The sequence below is a fragment of the Struthio camelus genome, chromosome 5 (genome assembly GCF_040807025.1).
Source record: "Struthio camelus isolate bStrCam1 chromosome 5, bStrCam1.hap1, whole genome shotgun sequence".
Lineage (NCBI taxonomy): Eukaryota > Metazoa > Chordata > Aves > Struthioniformes > Struthionidae > Struthio > Struthio camelus.
Genome location: NC_090946.1, coordinates 49,789,510 through 49,805,744, shown reverse-complemented (window position 1 = coordinate 49,805,744; position 16,235 = coordinate 49,789,510). Strand labels below are relative to the sequence as shown.

At 34.6% G+C, this 16,235-nt stretch overlaps 1 long non-coding RNA gene across 3 annotated transcripts in view; it reads right to left on the bottom strand.

The window, feature by feature from the left end:
* LOC138067491 (uncharacterized) overlaps positions 1–16,235 on the bottom strand; it is a 44,566-nt gene that overhangs the window by 17,160 nt on the left and 11,171 nt on the right. For all 3 annotated transcript variants that reach the window (XR_011141557.1, XR_011141556.1, XR_011141555.1), the window contains exon 2: positions 12,911–13,007. This is a non-coding gene — a long non-coding RNA (uncharacterized lncRNA). The remainder of the gene's footprint in view (positions 1–12,910; positions 13,008–16,235) is intronic.

The following is a 16,235-nucleotide window of genomic DNA, read 5'->3' as shown; positions in this document are numbered from 1 at the left end:
CCACTTAACGGAAACACAGACAGCAAATACAAGCAGTGCAAGAAAAGGTCCAAGTAGAGAGGAGGAGAGACTGAGATGTAGCAAACTGAATGCCAAGATTTTCATTAGGAACAAAGACAACGCAAAATAACTTCTAGAAGTCTACAGGTTTTAACAGTCTGAGTCTCAGAGGATGAAGTTCTGCACACCATATGCAAGAAAAGAAAGCAAGCTAATTATTTGAAAAGTAGGAAATGGAGAATCTGTCTTCAGCAGAATTCTCTGGTTCTGGAAAGCAGCACTGTGCCTTAACGTTTCTGCAATCTTCACGCTGGACACAAGGCCAATAAATCACTTTCTCTACATTCTTTCATTCTAACTGTCAAATAACAAATTTTGATAACATAACTTTTTTGTGACTTAAAAATCTATGCATCTGTAATACTTGTTGTATTAACATAATAATTGCTATGCAGTGTATTAGATGTGACTGATTTTAATGCTATATCAATATGACTGACCTCATAATAAATATTACAGTCCCTGATCTTTAAACATTGAACAGTGGACCTTGGGTCAACGGCGTATTAATAGGAGTCAGCTACTTTCATGAATTGTTAATTAATTACTTTTGTTGTTTTGCACATTACACCAGTAATCAAAGAATTAAATAATTTTTTTCACAAGAGGGAAGAATGACATGTAGTTCGCTGAGCCAGAGCAAGGAGCAGAAAGAAGTAACCCATACTATTTGAATTGCATGGATGCTAATAAAAGCATTCTTAAATATTGCTTAATACTTGAATTAACTCAAATCAAAGTATTATGTTATCTCTCAAAAGAGAGATTTTGGCTAAGGTACAATGCTAAGAATGTTTTGCAGTATGGTAAGAAAGCTGTAGAGCTGACAAAAAACAAGCAAGGCTTAAGCTCTTTCTCTTTAGGCCTCTTCAATCTGAACAAAGCTCTCTACAACAGCTAGTCTTCTGTGCATATATTGCAATACCTCCAAAACTTAAATTACTGAAAGATTAAATCACATTTACAAGTATGCAGCCTGAAATGCAGTAGTGCTTGTTGACACTGAAAATTTTATGATACAAGTTATGATTATTAATATTATGATTAATAGAGAGCAAAAATTTAGAGGTTGTGTTCCTGTCTAAATAGGGCTTCATTCTCTACTTTATTGTAACACATATAAAGCCACGTTAACTCTGAGCTCACTGAAGTTTTGCTGGACTCCAACTGCTATTACAGAATGAAGAATCAGAACCACTAATGTCAGTGTACTTATTAAATGAACAGGTTATCAAGGGAAATTACTTATGATTTAAATGCTCACGACTTTTTATTTAGTCTTTTTAAGGAAATAATGCAAAGAATGAGTTGATATTCCCTACCTGTGAGTCAGGAAACCTCAAAATTAAGCTTGGCCAGGCAACATTAACTGCCCAGGCATATACTTCCATTTATTTCATCCTGCTATCCTAGCATGCTTTTTTTCTTTACTAGAACCTACCGTAGAACATAAGATATTCTAAATGCATAGCATTTTGTATTTTTTGAAATTGTTATAAGCAACTTTATTTTAATGCCATCATAACCCTCTACTTTATTACTGACAGACTAAGACTAGTAATGCTTTTTTCCTCAAAGGTATAATTATTAAAATGTTTAATCAAAAGTCACAGTTACTTTTACACTATTTAGATGCAACTCAGAAGACAAGACAGTTAATTAGTGACAACTTAGCTTCAAATTTAGACGGCCTAACTGCATGCCTGAAAACTTTCAGTCAGTGTTTGTTGTCCTATTTATTGTATAGAACATCATAAAAAAAAGTGCTGCTTTCACATTTCAGTAGAATGCACTCGTTTGCCTCATAGCATTAACACTAGAAACACTAGCTTCCATGAACACTTAGTATTTCAACGTAGTAAGCAGATGACAGCAGAGCTATGCAACAGTGCTTAACTTTTACAGAATTAGAATTTTACAGTATTAAAAGTATGATTATAATGTAGTATCGTATGCAATGATACAAACATACAGATTTTATCATTGTCAACCCGCATAACAGTATTCAAGGGTGCCCACGCAATTATTACTTCAAATTCTTTTCTTATTAGATAACCATGCAATTTTAAAATCCAGGTAGTAGTTTTAATTAAATACATATTTTTAGAAATATAAAAAAGTAACTGGTAGGATGTGCACAACATGAAACCACTTGGTTAAACAGCTTCAGAATGCCCTATCTCATTCTTCCTCAGTCTTGCTTAAGTGCAATCTTCCTGTGATGAAAAATTGTAATTAAAAGATCCACAGATACTGTTGAAGCAGGAATCACTTCCTTTTTATCTTTCAGGACTGCAATTTCTCAAGGGTTTCTCAAGATCCTCAATCTATTCACCATTCATTTTTACTACACAGCTAAGTATCACCGTAACATAGAATAAAAACATATTTAGGTGTGCATAAGCTGCCCAGTTTACAGAATAACAACTCTCAGAGAAATTACATGAATAAGTTTACAACTTTTTGGCATGGTTTTCAGTCAAAAAACTCAGTGGATAATATACAACGAAATAAGTTTATAGGAAGATTTTGGTGTTAAAGAAATGCGTCAAGATCAGCTTTGAAGAATGCTCACTTTTCTCATAAATGAGGCCACACCCTTACGAAAGCTTAGCTTTCTATAGGAAATATTTTGAAAACAATGTTAGGGTCTGTGGGATATACTTCTCTAGGAAGAGTCAAACTAAATTTGAGTCATTTTTCTAATATTGCAAACTAATTGAATATTTTCTTATCAGACTTTCAGTAAAACAGCTCACTTTTACAGACATTTTCAGCCAACTGTAAGTTTAGGAACATTTTAAGTAACCCAATTCTTGTGAAAATTCTTGTGAAAATTAACTACAGTGGCCACTACTATCTCATAAGAATTTATTAGTCTATTAAAATATAATAAATATTTTACAGTTGTTGAATTATGCTTCTACTCAGAGTATATATATATACTTAATGATTTTTAGAATAAAGATACAGAAAAAAAGGGATGTATTATACACTACCTATGACTACTATAAGGGATTTTCAGAAATAAATCCGGAAGTATCTTACTGTTTCCTGATATTTTTTAAGCCAGGAAACAAGACACATCAGACAGAGGAAAGAAAGAAAATGTATTCCAATAGTAATGCACTATCCAATCACAGCACATCTGCCTTTTTTCTGTGATGACAAGGATGCACAGATGTTTTTTAATATCTATAAACCAATATGCTAACTATGAAAACAAAGCAACACATAGAATATACTGCCAGTAATTCTACTAATCTAAGATAAAAACAAAGATAAAAATGGAATGAATCAATTTCTTCAAACTTCTTTCTACTTATAAATCAGAGTACTAAAGAGAAATAAATATATACGTATCCTAGCGATCTAACACCCATCCCAACCTAGCCCCATCTTGTGTCACTGCCTAAGTCATGCAAATTACACCAGAACTGCCAGTTGACTAAGATTAATGACACTGCGCCAGCTTCTTTGTTTCTCTCTGCGGCCGTTTAGTGTGAAATACTATCCAAAAACATTATCTATCCTCTATTAATCCCACAAATTTGTTCACACCATGCACATTGTTTAGGGCAATTTACAACAGGAACATACTGAGCACAATTGCATTTAATTACTTGGGTTCTAATTACATTCATTAAAGGCTAATAAAATAAATGAAACAGCTTTAAAAGCTTCTGCAAAACACATGGGTCTTGTCTCCCTCATGAAGCATACTGTAGAGGTTTGATGTGAAACATAGATTTCAGCATATATGTCTGTTTATTATATATCTGTAACATACATAAAGACATTGAATATGTGTGTGGGGGTGTGTGTATATATATGTAGATTTATATATAAACCATATGCCTGTCAATTCTGAACGATCCTGAATACTGCTGATATTTACTTATATTACTAGTCATGAAGATGCCAGGCACCCCAAACTACTTTTTAATGTGGTATGTTGAGAGGGAGGAATATCAGCTTTAAAATTCCAACCCAGTTCCTCTAACTGTTTCCACCTGCACTACAGAGTTATTTTCTCTTTTTCTCTCCTCTCTATCTGTATTGCAGAAGACACAAACTGACATCAGAAAGGAGAGAAAGACAGCAAGAAAGAGACGAAGAAAAGAACAGGGAAAACCACATTACTTTATTTGGTATATGTTCTTAAAAATATTTCATTAAAGCTCATTTCTGACATTCATCTGACTTTTTTCTTAGTAGCTATTTATATTAAAAAACACATTCTGAAGCATACTCGGCAGTCTAAATAAATCTCCCACGGCAGTTAAAAATGCAGCTTGTTAATCACACAAATTCCTAATTCTTACGTGCCTATTCTATTTACATTGTGCTTAGAAGGCAGTTTATGGCAAAAGATGGAATCTGGAACATTATATTGACAACTGTGCCAGACAGAATTCAGTGCTGGATATTTAGAAAAAAGTGTTTATGGTGAGCTCCTCTTGTTATAACTATTCATTGTCCTTGGCTTCACAAGAAGATGGACCTTAGTAATCAGTGAAAGAAAGAAAGTTCTAGTTAATTATCCTACAAACCTTATACTATGTACTTGTGTGGTCTTAGCAGAAGATAAAATTCAGCACACTTGGAAATTCAAAACTCTTAAGTATTCTGCATTGCAAACGTAATGAACATCAAACATGTTTGCCAACTGTTAAGAAGTACATAAACTTGGATATAATTTTGTTCTGTGTAAAAATGAGAATGCCAAGTTATATGAAAAATAATCAGTCTTAAGGAGTGACCTCCAAGGACTGCAGAGTTTATGGTTCTCTACATTATATGTGAGTACCTCACAGATAATCCTAGTTAACCAAGTTAATTTGTAGAATTTTAATTAATGTTTTTAAGCTCATGAAACACTCAAATATTTGGTGCAGATTCTATGAAGTAAAGCTGGTTCAGCCAGTTCATCTGCTCTCATAATTTACTAAACACTCTCTGGCCAATGGTGTGTTAATTTTAAAATTTTTTTGTTTTAACAATAAATTCTGTTTTTTAGTTCACGATGACCAATTAATTATATTCTACCTCAAAATAAAATATAAAGCTTTTTTTCCCTGTTTGGGATATGTTTTCCAAACAACATGCTTGGGTTCAGCAATTCAGGCACTTTAACTTAGAGTAATAAAATAACTACAGTTATGTGTACCATTTTAGAAATGTAACCTTAAAATTATACAACTTTGCCACATACACATCTCAAAACTGTTTCTTATTACGAACACAGAATCAATTTTTTTTGCAAACTATTAAAACAGCACACATTAAAACAAAAATCATATGAATCCCTCATTCAGATACATAAACCTCTCGTTCGTGAATCAACATTTGCTTTGGAAAAGGGAGGAGGGGCACCCATCCTGCACAACAAAGCAGCAGCAGCAGCTCAATACAGCTGCCATCTGGCTTCCTCCTGCAGTTCACTTCCCATAGCAAACAAGATCCATAGTTTAAGGAGTGCTGCAGAAGGCAGAGGGGCTGTAGTTTTAGCCTTACAGCTTTATGGTGGGGCATTTTTCCACTCTGTGAAAACCCCTCTTAATATAGGAGAATGGAAGGCTCAGGAAACTGTTAGTAGGATAGAAAGCCTTTCACTTCTGGTTCAGCCCCACATCAAGTGAGTAGTGACCAAACAGTCACTACAGTCTAAAGGACTTTTTAATGAAATGAGTTAGCTGATCTCAGTACAATACCTAGTGAGCAAGCATCCGTATCACTAAAACGAACACCAAATACAATAAACCCTTTCCTCCTCACTGTGCAGAAATTGCTTCTCACCAGTAGCGGCTGAAAACATTTCAAGCATTAAAACATAAACCAAACTACTTTGACTACAAGAGAAGAAAGAGTGCTAGAAGCATGACATAGTCAGTGAGGGGTCTACCGTAGGGTATTGGAGTTTCTGCTTGAGTTCATCAAAGTGTAAATTTGTCAACTTTGAGGTTATGTTCTAATGCCTACTGTCTTTAGCTTTCTTTACGTAGTAATGACGGAAACTTGAGCAGAAAAGTATTTAACGGTTCAGTTTTGCATTTATACTGGAGCAGTTTGAGGCTCAAACTGATGGCCATGTATTATCCATTTTTCTTGTAAGTTTTGTAATAGCATGTATCACCATTTTGCTACATTTACAAAATATTAATAAAACCCAAAGATCGAGCTTATACACTCTGATGCTAGTGTCAAATAAAAATGGCTAGAACATAAACATATATTAAAGCAACGATAAAGTTGCTGTTTTAAGCAGTAGTATAAAACCTAGCAGTTTATTTGTGGTATACAGTAAGGATCTAATTCCTTTCGCATCATACCGTTAACAGCAATGGGAGCCCTAAAAGATATCATTGAAATTGATGGAGTTTTCCCATTCCCTTAGTGGGATGTGACTTCATACACATTAATGATGAGGTATTAAAAATAGGCATTAATAAATAGCAGTTCACTGCATAATGACGTGAAAGACAATTTCTTTTCATACCTAAAAGGCAACATCAAGTTTATAGTCAAAGGAAAATAAACTTAAAATCAAGCATTCATGTTGTTAAGAAGGTCAAATGCTGTTTTAATACTGTACAACAGAATGGATAGTATCCATTAAGACCAATCAGTGAAAAGCACCAACAAAATGAATACATACAACCCAAAAGCTAATGACCTCAGTCCCTAGCAGCCCCTTGACCCTTATTACTACAGCTGCTGGTGTAGGGAAGGATTAAAGGGGGCTAGAAATCATTGGGTTAACATACAAGGGCTCAGAAATTTGACCTTGGTTACTTACAACATATATCCCCTACTAAAAATGAGTATATGAGGCGAATTAGAAACAGAGCTAGCAAAGGTCAGCTTGAGTGCAGGTAAGCTAAGAAAAAGGAGGCTTGAAAGGCAAAAAAAGATTCAATTTCTCCCAACGCATTTTGTTGTAACCGAGACGGTCTAGGGATAGAAGCAGGCATTGCTGGAAATACTAGGTAAATTTGGGGGCACATAAACCACTCTTCAGGTCTTAAATAGAAGTAGCAGCTTTCTAAGCTAAGTAAAAGAACAACTATTCATTATTAGATATGTACCACCAAGTCCATTCTGTAACTAAGACATATATGATAACATCCTCATCATCATGACCAGAAAACTGGACTTCCTCACTAATTCCAACCACAAACCCAATAATCATGACTCAACTGTCAACCTGCCTCTGAAATCCTCCCATACCAACATCACTTTCCTAGATGTTAAGGTCAACATCAAAGATGGTAAGCTACAAACTGAAATGCATAGAAAACCACACACTAACAAACTTACCTCCATAAACCCGCAGCCATCTGAAACAGATACACGCATCCACAAATCAGACACCCTCAGATACTATCCCATTCACTCTGGAGAAAAAAAAAAAGAAAAAAAACCCCACACTCATACCTACTTCAACCATTCAAAGAAGATTTTTAGTCAACAAGTCATTTCTATAAAGAGATCCTATATTTTGAAAGAGAAACTTCAATATCACGTAAGGAATTACTGCTGTCAAATAATATCGTATCCTGGTACTTAAATGGAAAGTCATTAAAGAATTATAAGTAATTCTAGAAGAAGATTCAACTTTGAAGAAGTCTTCCCAAAACCATCCTGGCCTTCTAACAATCTCTAATCTGAATGGTAAGTTCACCATTAGAAACAAACTAGCTGCAGTTCAACCACACTGAATGGCTGTGGACTATATCTGAACAAGAAATGTAAAAATCCAACAACATATCTATATTACTACTATAATAAATAATCTCTCAACACAACCACCACTAGCTTCAAAATTCTACAACCACAACTTCCAGGAACAGAACACAACGTATCCCAATAATTTGCCATCACAGTAACTATGTTCCTAAAACGAAGCAAGAACTATATACCAGAGTAGACTAATACAGTCTACAAGGGAAAAAAAGTACCCATCTGCCTATGGCTAAACACTTTTCACCACTCACACTTTTACTGATCTCTCAGTTGCAGTCTTCATGCTTAAGCAAAACATACTAACACTTGAAATTCTGGTAATCAAAACGCAAAACTAATGGTGCCATGGACTTGAGAGAGAGTGATTGTATGGCATGTTTTAATCTCTCTCCCTTCTCTCCCAAACTAACCTCTCTCTGTTCCACGTGCTACAAACAAATTTTCTTTTACCTTAGAGGTATGTATCTTTCTCTCTGTCTTGTCCCTCCAGTATCATCATCTTTACTACACAGGTATCAACTGCTTTTCTTTTAAAGACGATGAATTGATGTGCGTCTGCTATATCTGAGCAACTGTTCTCAACTTTTATTTTGCTGCTATGTCTATGTTCACACCTGGAAGAATGGCTTGTGTGCCTGCAAGCCTAACTTTTTCAAATATACCAACTGGTCTAATAAAAGTTATTACTTCTGCCTACAAACCTCTTCTTGTATTTCTTCAACGTCACGTCTTTTGACAACCAAACTAAACATGGCCTAGAATCAAAAAGTAAATTATGCTGTAATGCAGTTGCAGGGTTTTTTTTTATTTATAGAATTCTGAAACTCAAGGAGCAGTTTTCTACATTTTAAAAGATTTTTAATCACAGGCAGTAAGCTTTTATATTGTATTCCTATAGCACTGAATCTGAATAATTAACAATGTTTAATTAACTTTTTATTTCCAAAAACAATGGTTTTGTTTGCCAAACATATACTAACTGAATATGAATAAAGAGGAAATGGCTCCCTAGAGAGAAGATCAGTATTCATGTGCCACAGAGAACTCTGGATCAGGACAACCTTGGGAAGAAGACCTGAACCGTATTTTCTATTTTTTCATTATTAGTTTCTTGCACAGAGAAAGCCAAATTCTAGGTAAGAAGCATATTCTGATCCATCAGTGTATCTAAACACTTAAAATATGATGAGAAAAGTACTAGTACAACTAGTTCACCGTACAACGCGAACTGATTTTCATTGCAGGCCAGTGAACAGTCATGCAGTAGGAAGAGAATTCAGCAACTTCAAATAGTTCCCTGTGATTAACCTGGCTAACATTTAGATTGAATGTAACTGTTATCTGGTACTAACAAAAGACTGTTTAGTGACAGTTATCTATGGAAATTCAGAGAAAAAGACTGAAACAAAAGAACACACACGCAGAAACTAAGAAACTAAGTGTAGCCCAGTAGGCAGAGCTGGAAGAATCTAGTCTCCAAGTAACTTAGGTAACCATATTGTATGTGGGTACATAAACTTACATAAACTTATCAAACTCTGTATGGAAAACAATTTGGAGTCTTTTGTCTCTATTACAACTATTTATAAGGCAGCTTCCATATCTCATTTATTTTATGGGTAGAAACAGCTGATCTTCCATTTTCCATTTATTAATGGCCCAGCTTATGGTAATTTGCTCCTCTGATAACCGCCATTTACTTTAAACACCTCTTTTCCCTGCCCTGTGGTTTACTCTTCACTGATGTTTCTAACCATAACTATTGTATCACCTCTCAGCCTTTGTTTTTACTAGACTAAGCAAACTAGCTCTTAAATGTTCTTGAGGCTGTACCTTATTCTGATCAGCTGCACCCACTTCAGCTGAACCCATCTTTGCTGAAAGTAGGTGATCAGAATTGCACCAGAGTATTGCAGATGGATGTTTAGACGTGCCAGCCTCTTGTATAATGGAATTTATACTTCCTAAAATTGCTCAGATCCACAAGAACCTCCAGCTATTTATATGTTTATAGTCAAAAACGCATCATTTATGTAGAAATTCTTTCACCTCATATTATTGACTTTCATCCCAATTTGTATTATTCCATAGTTCACAGTCATCCAGCTATAAAATATTTTTGCATGAATGCCTAGCTTTCATCTGCACTAATAACATCTACCACTTTGTCCTTAGTACAGCTCTCTTTTTTGTGCCAGTAGCATTAACAAAAATATTAAGCAAGATAAACCTCAGAAACACTCTCTGAAGAATATTATTCTCCATCTGCTATTCTCCCTTTCAATAATATCTATCGTCTCCTTGCATATTTTTAAATCTTAATTTATAAATGCCCTTATTACATAACAAATTAAGTTTTAGAACAATATCACACCCTACAGATTTAGGGACAATACACTGAAGAAACGTCAGCCACAAAAACCATGAGTAATTGGGCCTTTACATTAACCGTAACATTTGTTCTCCATTCTGTACCTCAGAAGTTAATCTCCCACACTTAGCCAAATCCTAGTAGTGTTTCTCTCTCCAATCTTTCAGGAGTCTGAATATACCTAATATATCCAATATATCAAATCTATACTAAACCACTGGGTACTCTTCCAGTAGGACCTGTTTAACAGTTCTTCCAAAAGTTCACAGCTATTTTTAAATGATAAAGGTAGATACACTCTGCTTTTTTAAGCACAGCGTAATATAATGATACGATGCAAGGATAATACAATGCTCTGAGATTCATAGCAAAGACATGTCCATCTTCAGAAGATAAAAAGTAGGCATCCCTCTGAATTAGAATACATAAACAGGAAATCAAATGTGTACTGCAGTAAATATTGCCTCAATATTAATATGTACTTATTCGTGGTCCATGGCAAAAGATATAAAACCACAGAGAATCCACTTCTGAGTCGGCTGCAAGTAAGGTAAAGAGCAATTGTCTTCTCCCTTGAGAAGTACTGAAAGTACTGAAATATACTAAAAGTATAATAAAATATACTAAAATGTATGATTAACCACTTTACTGTTGGTTAAACTAAAAGGCTTTAAGGAAAGAAACAAGTACACAGATATTTCTTTCATGGTTTATTTTTGTTTCTATTAATGTATGGCTGAAAAGTGTGACAATAGGTAAAAAAAAAAAAAAAAATATATATATATATATATATATATATATATATATATATATATATTTCCCTTCTCTCCTCACCCACTATACACGGAAAAGCTCTGTCATTCCCCAGCTGTCTCACTAGTTGCAAATTCATAGCTTTGTATCAATTTCAAACAAGTTAAAAGTTTAACCTTTTGATAAACCAAATGCTAATATTTAGCAAATAAGAATTTGTTTTAAATTAACGTAATTACAAAACATCTCTAAAAGATACCTACACCCAAAACCTGTATTAGAATAGCCCTCCACGCTTGTGACTTGTAAATCTTTTATTCAATGGAGCATTATATGCTGCTTGTCCTTAACAGGCTAGAAAATACGTTAATGGTACATAAATTTCCCAGTGCTGAACTTGTAAAATATAGTATTACTGTACTTACTAAAGGTGTTTCTGAATACTTTTTCACATAAGCAGTACACACATACATTACTTGAAGCTGGTTTACAGATACCCCTCTACGTTAAGATACGGCTTGGCTGGAAATCTATTAATCTAAACTACACTGTAGTATAACTGTGATATACTACAAATGCTAAATAGATAAGATTTCCCAATTATAAACTTCACTTCATTCGTATGAACGCACTAAATGAAGAAGTGGAAATGGACAAGATCTCATTTTGGATAAGACTCTAGTCCTTGTTAAATGTTATTACTTCAGAGCTCGTTATATATCATCATTGATATAACAATAACAGATGTCTTATTTGTACATTCCTTTTCTGTCTGCCTTTCAGCTATGATTTTACAACTTGTAAAGGATTACAAAAAAAATACTAGAGATTTACAAGAGACTTCTGCAGTATTTATTTAAAAGCCAAGTATAAGACAGTTTTTCCAAACTTACTAATACAACTTAATTTTCATTCAAAGAACTACAGTCTCTTTTACTTTCCTAGTCTGTGAAATTTTTGATTTGGGGCTGAGTTTTCTGTAAAGAATACTACTTACTATAACAGTGACAGATATGTGGTACTGTGCTGCTGCTAACCATGAAAACATTACCTTATATTTGCAAATAAATGTACACAGGTTATAGCATTATATTCTCCCAAGGTCTGTATGAATCATGCTTTGATCAGTGATTCTATAAATAGTTTAAATTAGTAGGGATTGATTTGAAGTAGTTTCCTTTTCATTGTCCTGTCCTTCCCTTCAATAAACAGGAAGATTATAATCACTACTTAAAACTTCCTTAATCAATGTTCTTTACTGTAGCATTTCACTGTTAAGAACAACCACCTCAATGGAATGGGGAAAAAAAACAATGAAAATCATGCAAAAATCTGCCATTGTATTTTTATGTTTTAAAAAAAAAAGTTTTCAAAAAATCCATTAGACTAACCCATACAATTTCACCATTTTATATGGGAACTCTGTGAAAAAAAATCAATTTTGCCCATTTTTTGCATAAAGCCCTAAGCGAACCTAAGTTTGGGGCTAGAGGTTAATGTTAGGACTCAGGGAAGGGTTAACACTCCAAGGGTATTAGTGGAGAAGCTTTGTGGCACATAAAAGAGACATCATACATATCTGTGAATTAATAAGAAAATACATTCCCATTAATTATCAGCCTGAACTGTTGATAGGACTAGGGAGCAGTTCTCCAGTTCCCAAAACAAGCAGTCTGACATAGCTAAAGAAAATACTGAGGCTCTAGCTTTTAAAAATATATCATGAAGTTTCACAAATAATCATTCCGGGAATTTTAACCTTTGCCACACTTATTTACTATTATCATGAGTGGAAATTTTGCTCTTGTGAGGACTGCGTAAACAGATTCTTATCTATTTATGTTTTCAGTTGCAGTTCGCAAAAACAAATTTCACGCAAAAGTTTTGAGGTTTTGTAGGTTTTGTTCTCTGACTGTTTTTGACCAAAGCTATACAAATTCCCTTCTTATTCAGTGACTAAGTTGAGACACTTATGCTTACACAGATGAGTATGGACTTCACACAACTTGCCCACATTCTCAGTTGGTCAGAGGGAGCCACATATCTAAGCTTGCTGGGCGCTCTGCTGTAGTAAGTCCTGCAAGGCAAAGGAGAATATTGATTAATAGACTACCTCACTAACATAGCTCTATGGCTTCCAGACCTGGCGTGACTCACGCTGACCAGATCAAAGCACAAAAGGAGGAACTCACATGCATCTGTATCAGTCTGTACAGATGTACACTTCAGATATGTCTACATGGCATAACTTAGTTAAGTTATGCCTAACCACACTTAGTTAAGTGTGGTGCAGAAATATTCAAATGCATTCTGAATGAATACTTTTTGAGTTCTGGAAACCACTAGCTCATCTACAGCAATCAGCTACGGTGAAAAGTAAAAAGTGCATGCACAGCATCACATCCACAGTTACAAATGTTCTAATATCTAATGTAACTCTACTGACTCCGTAACATGCAGGAGTCTATAAATTGTCCAGTGTAACCAAAGTCCAACTCAGACTATTACATATAACTGTACCTAAAATTATATTTTACCTTTTCTAAAAAGGATTTAATTAGTTCAAATATCCCTACTGATGCAAATTCTGAATTTTATTTAGATGTGGTAAAGAAAATGCAAAAGAGAAAGCCTTATGAAGAGAAGCATAAGAAATGAATCAAATCTGATCTTAGGTCTAAACGGTGTACAAAAATATAAAAAGTGGTGTACAGAATATAAATACAGGAAGAAATACATAAAGCCTAAAAATAGGTTAGAGATATGGGCTGTCAGATGTAGACAGTATGTAACACCTGACCAAAAAAGTAAGCATTCTATCTGCTGACAGTATCGTTTTCTGACATCACTAGCAACTGGGGAAAAAAGGATGAAAAGGCCAGTTCTGGCAGTCATCAACTGGAATTGCATGATGACCATATGTGGCACTCTCACAACCCAGATCAAAAATAGACTTACTTAAAGGTTGGAAAAGACTTTATGAGGACATATGGGAAATCCTGGAAGATTTTATTCTGCTCTCATACCGAGGTAGCCAAAGAGCAAATCATTGACTTCAGTAAACTGGTGTATACATGAGAATCAGTTTCAGGGTAGAGAGAAATTCATCCTTCTGCTGTGATCACTCTGCAACACCTAAATTGATGCAAAGTGTCTATAAGATATTGGAAAGATTCCTATACCACCATTGCACTTCTACAAAAGTTCTCAATGCGGAGAAATCGTCAAGGTCAGTTGAGATTTCCCTACAAATGAGATGCTCTCTGACTACTTTTATTAATCGTATGACCCATCACAGCCAGAATGCAAGCAGAGCTTCCCTGACAAGCGCTAGTGGCCAAAATACCATTAAAACCTTCTTCTACTTCAACAATTGTATCATCAGTGTCCTCAGCATGGAAAGAGAAAAATCTTATTCCATCTCCATACATTAACAAAGAAATTCTAGATAATTACAGCTTCACTAACTTGTTGCTGAACAAGTACCAATGATACACCATAACTTGCATGACCACAAAGTAACGAGTCTTGCAGTTGTGAAATATGCGATGAGAGAATAGAATTCTGCAATTCAAATTCTTCCAAATGCTCTTGCATTGTTCAACACTGTTGTATATAGCCAAAGAAGTTGCCTGCATGAATTCCTAAATAACATGTCAATCTAAAAGCATGTTAGTGAAAAAATAATAGGTCCTAAAACTCCCACCATTAGGGGAGAAGAACTGAAATGCAGAATTTGGAACTTACGCTATAGATAAAAAGCTAGGTCTAAAATACTGTCCTGTTAGTCGTAAGGATTTGCCATGAATAAGCGGGTTTAAATAAAATGTACTTACTTGAATTTTTCTGAAATCATCTCTTTTTCATCATTCAAGTTAAATTATTTCAGAGGTGAGATAGTAATTATCAGTTGGACAACTAAATTCTAACCTCTACACAAGTTCAAAACAACCATGCCTGCCTATATTAAATAAACAATTGGATTAACTTTAAAAAGATATAGTAAGATGGCATAAACACTCTTCCCTTGGGCATGAATTAGTGCCAACAGTTGTATAAAAGATACCTAAACACAAACAAGCATTCATAATAGAACTCACCAAAATACATTACTGCCTGTACTGGTCACTAAATGGAAACAAAAGGGCAAGTAAATACAAGGAAGCACAAGAGACAGGAGACCTCGTGAAAACTACCACTCCTCCAACTCCTGTCATGCAGGTATCAACACAAAACAAGTAGGGTACTATCACCTTTACTAGGCAGGGCTAGGAAGAAAGGAACGGATCACACACCACTTCTGTCCCCCTTTCAGCTGCGTCTTCTAGCTTCAGAGACACCAGATGTTGCCTGGGATACTTGTCTTGGGTTCTTTCTGATAACTTCCTTCTGACAGGCTTCATTTTTCATTTTACAACCTTTCTCCTGTTTCGTTACCTTCCTCTTTTTGCCAAAGAGCATCTGGTTTAGTTATCAGGATAACATTGTGAGCACATGATTATAGAGAGAACTAATAGCAACGTCTTCAGCACTATTACAGCGAAACCATGAGAATGAAATATTTGTTAATATTTACCATGTCAAATATTTTAATCTGATATTTTAATAAAGTGTTAAAAGATGTGTGATAGCAATGGCTTTGTTTAAGAAAACACAAAAAATAACTAGGCATGTAAGAGATAAAATTAAGTTGTTTAATAATATTACAGGATTTTGTTGATATCTTGTTCAGCCTGGTAACCCTTTTATTCTCAAAACAAATGCAGAGATCTTTGTATCACCCACGTATATTTAAATGACAGCTTCATGCTATGCTATTGATATATATATCCTTAAAACCTCATAAAATAAATCTCTCATGAATGTACTACTTGATATATATTTCCAACTTGTACTATTTTCTGCTCTGCCATAGGAAAAAAAATGTTAACTGCACAATTGCCAAAGTTCCTCTAGTCACACTCTGGAAACACTCGCAAACCTTGTACATACAAGATTTATCACTGGGTACAAAAGAGATAATGTTTAAAGAAACTCTTTATAGAAGAATAGCAACAGATTTAATGTTTAGCTCCTTAATAACTTACTATATTTAACTTCTCAAAGAAAAGTTTAAAAGGCAATTTGAGCACCAACCTAACTCAGCTTAACTCAGACTGATAAATCTAGCATACAACTTACCTAAGTTAGGAAATCAAGCTGCAACAAAACTACACGAAAAAATTAAAACTAGACAGTTTCAAATCAGAAGGCGGCTACTTATAAACAACAGTGAAGGCAATTAACCACAGAAAGAACTTAGTAA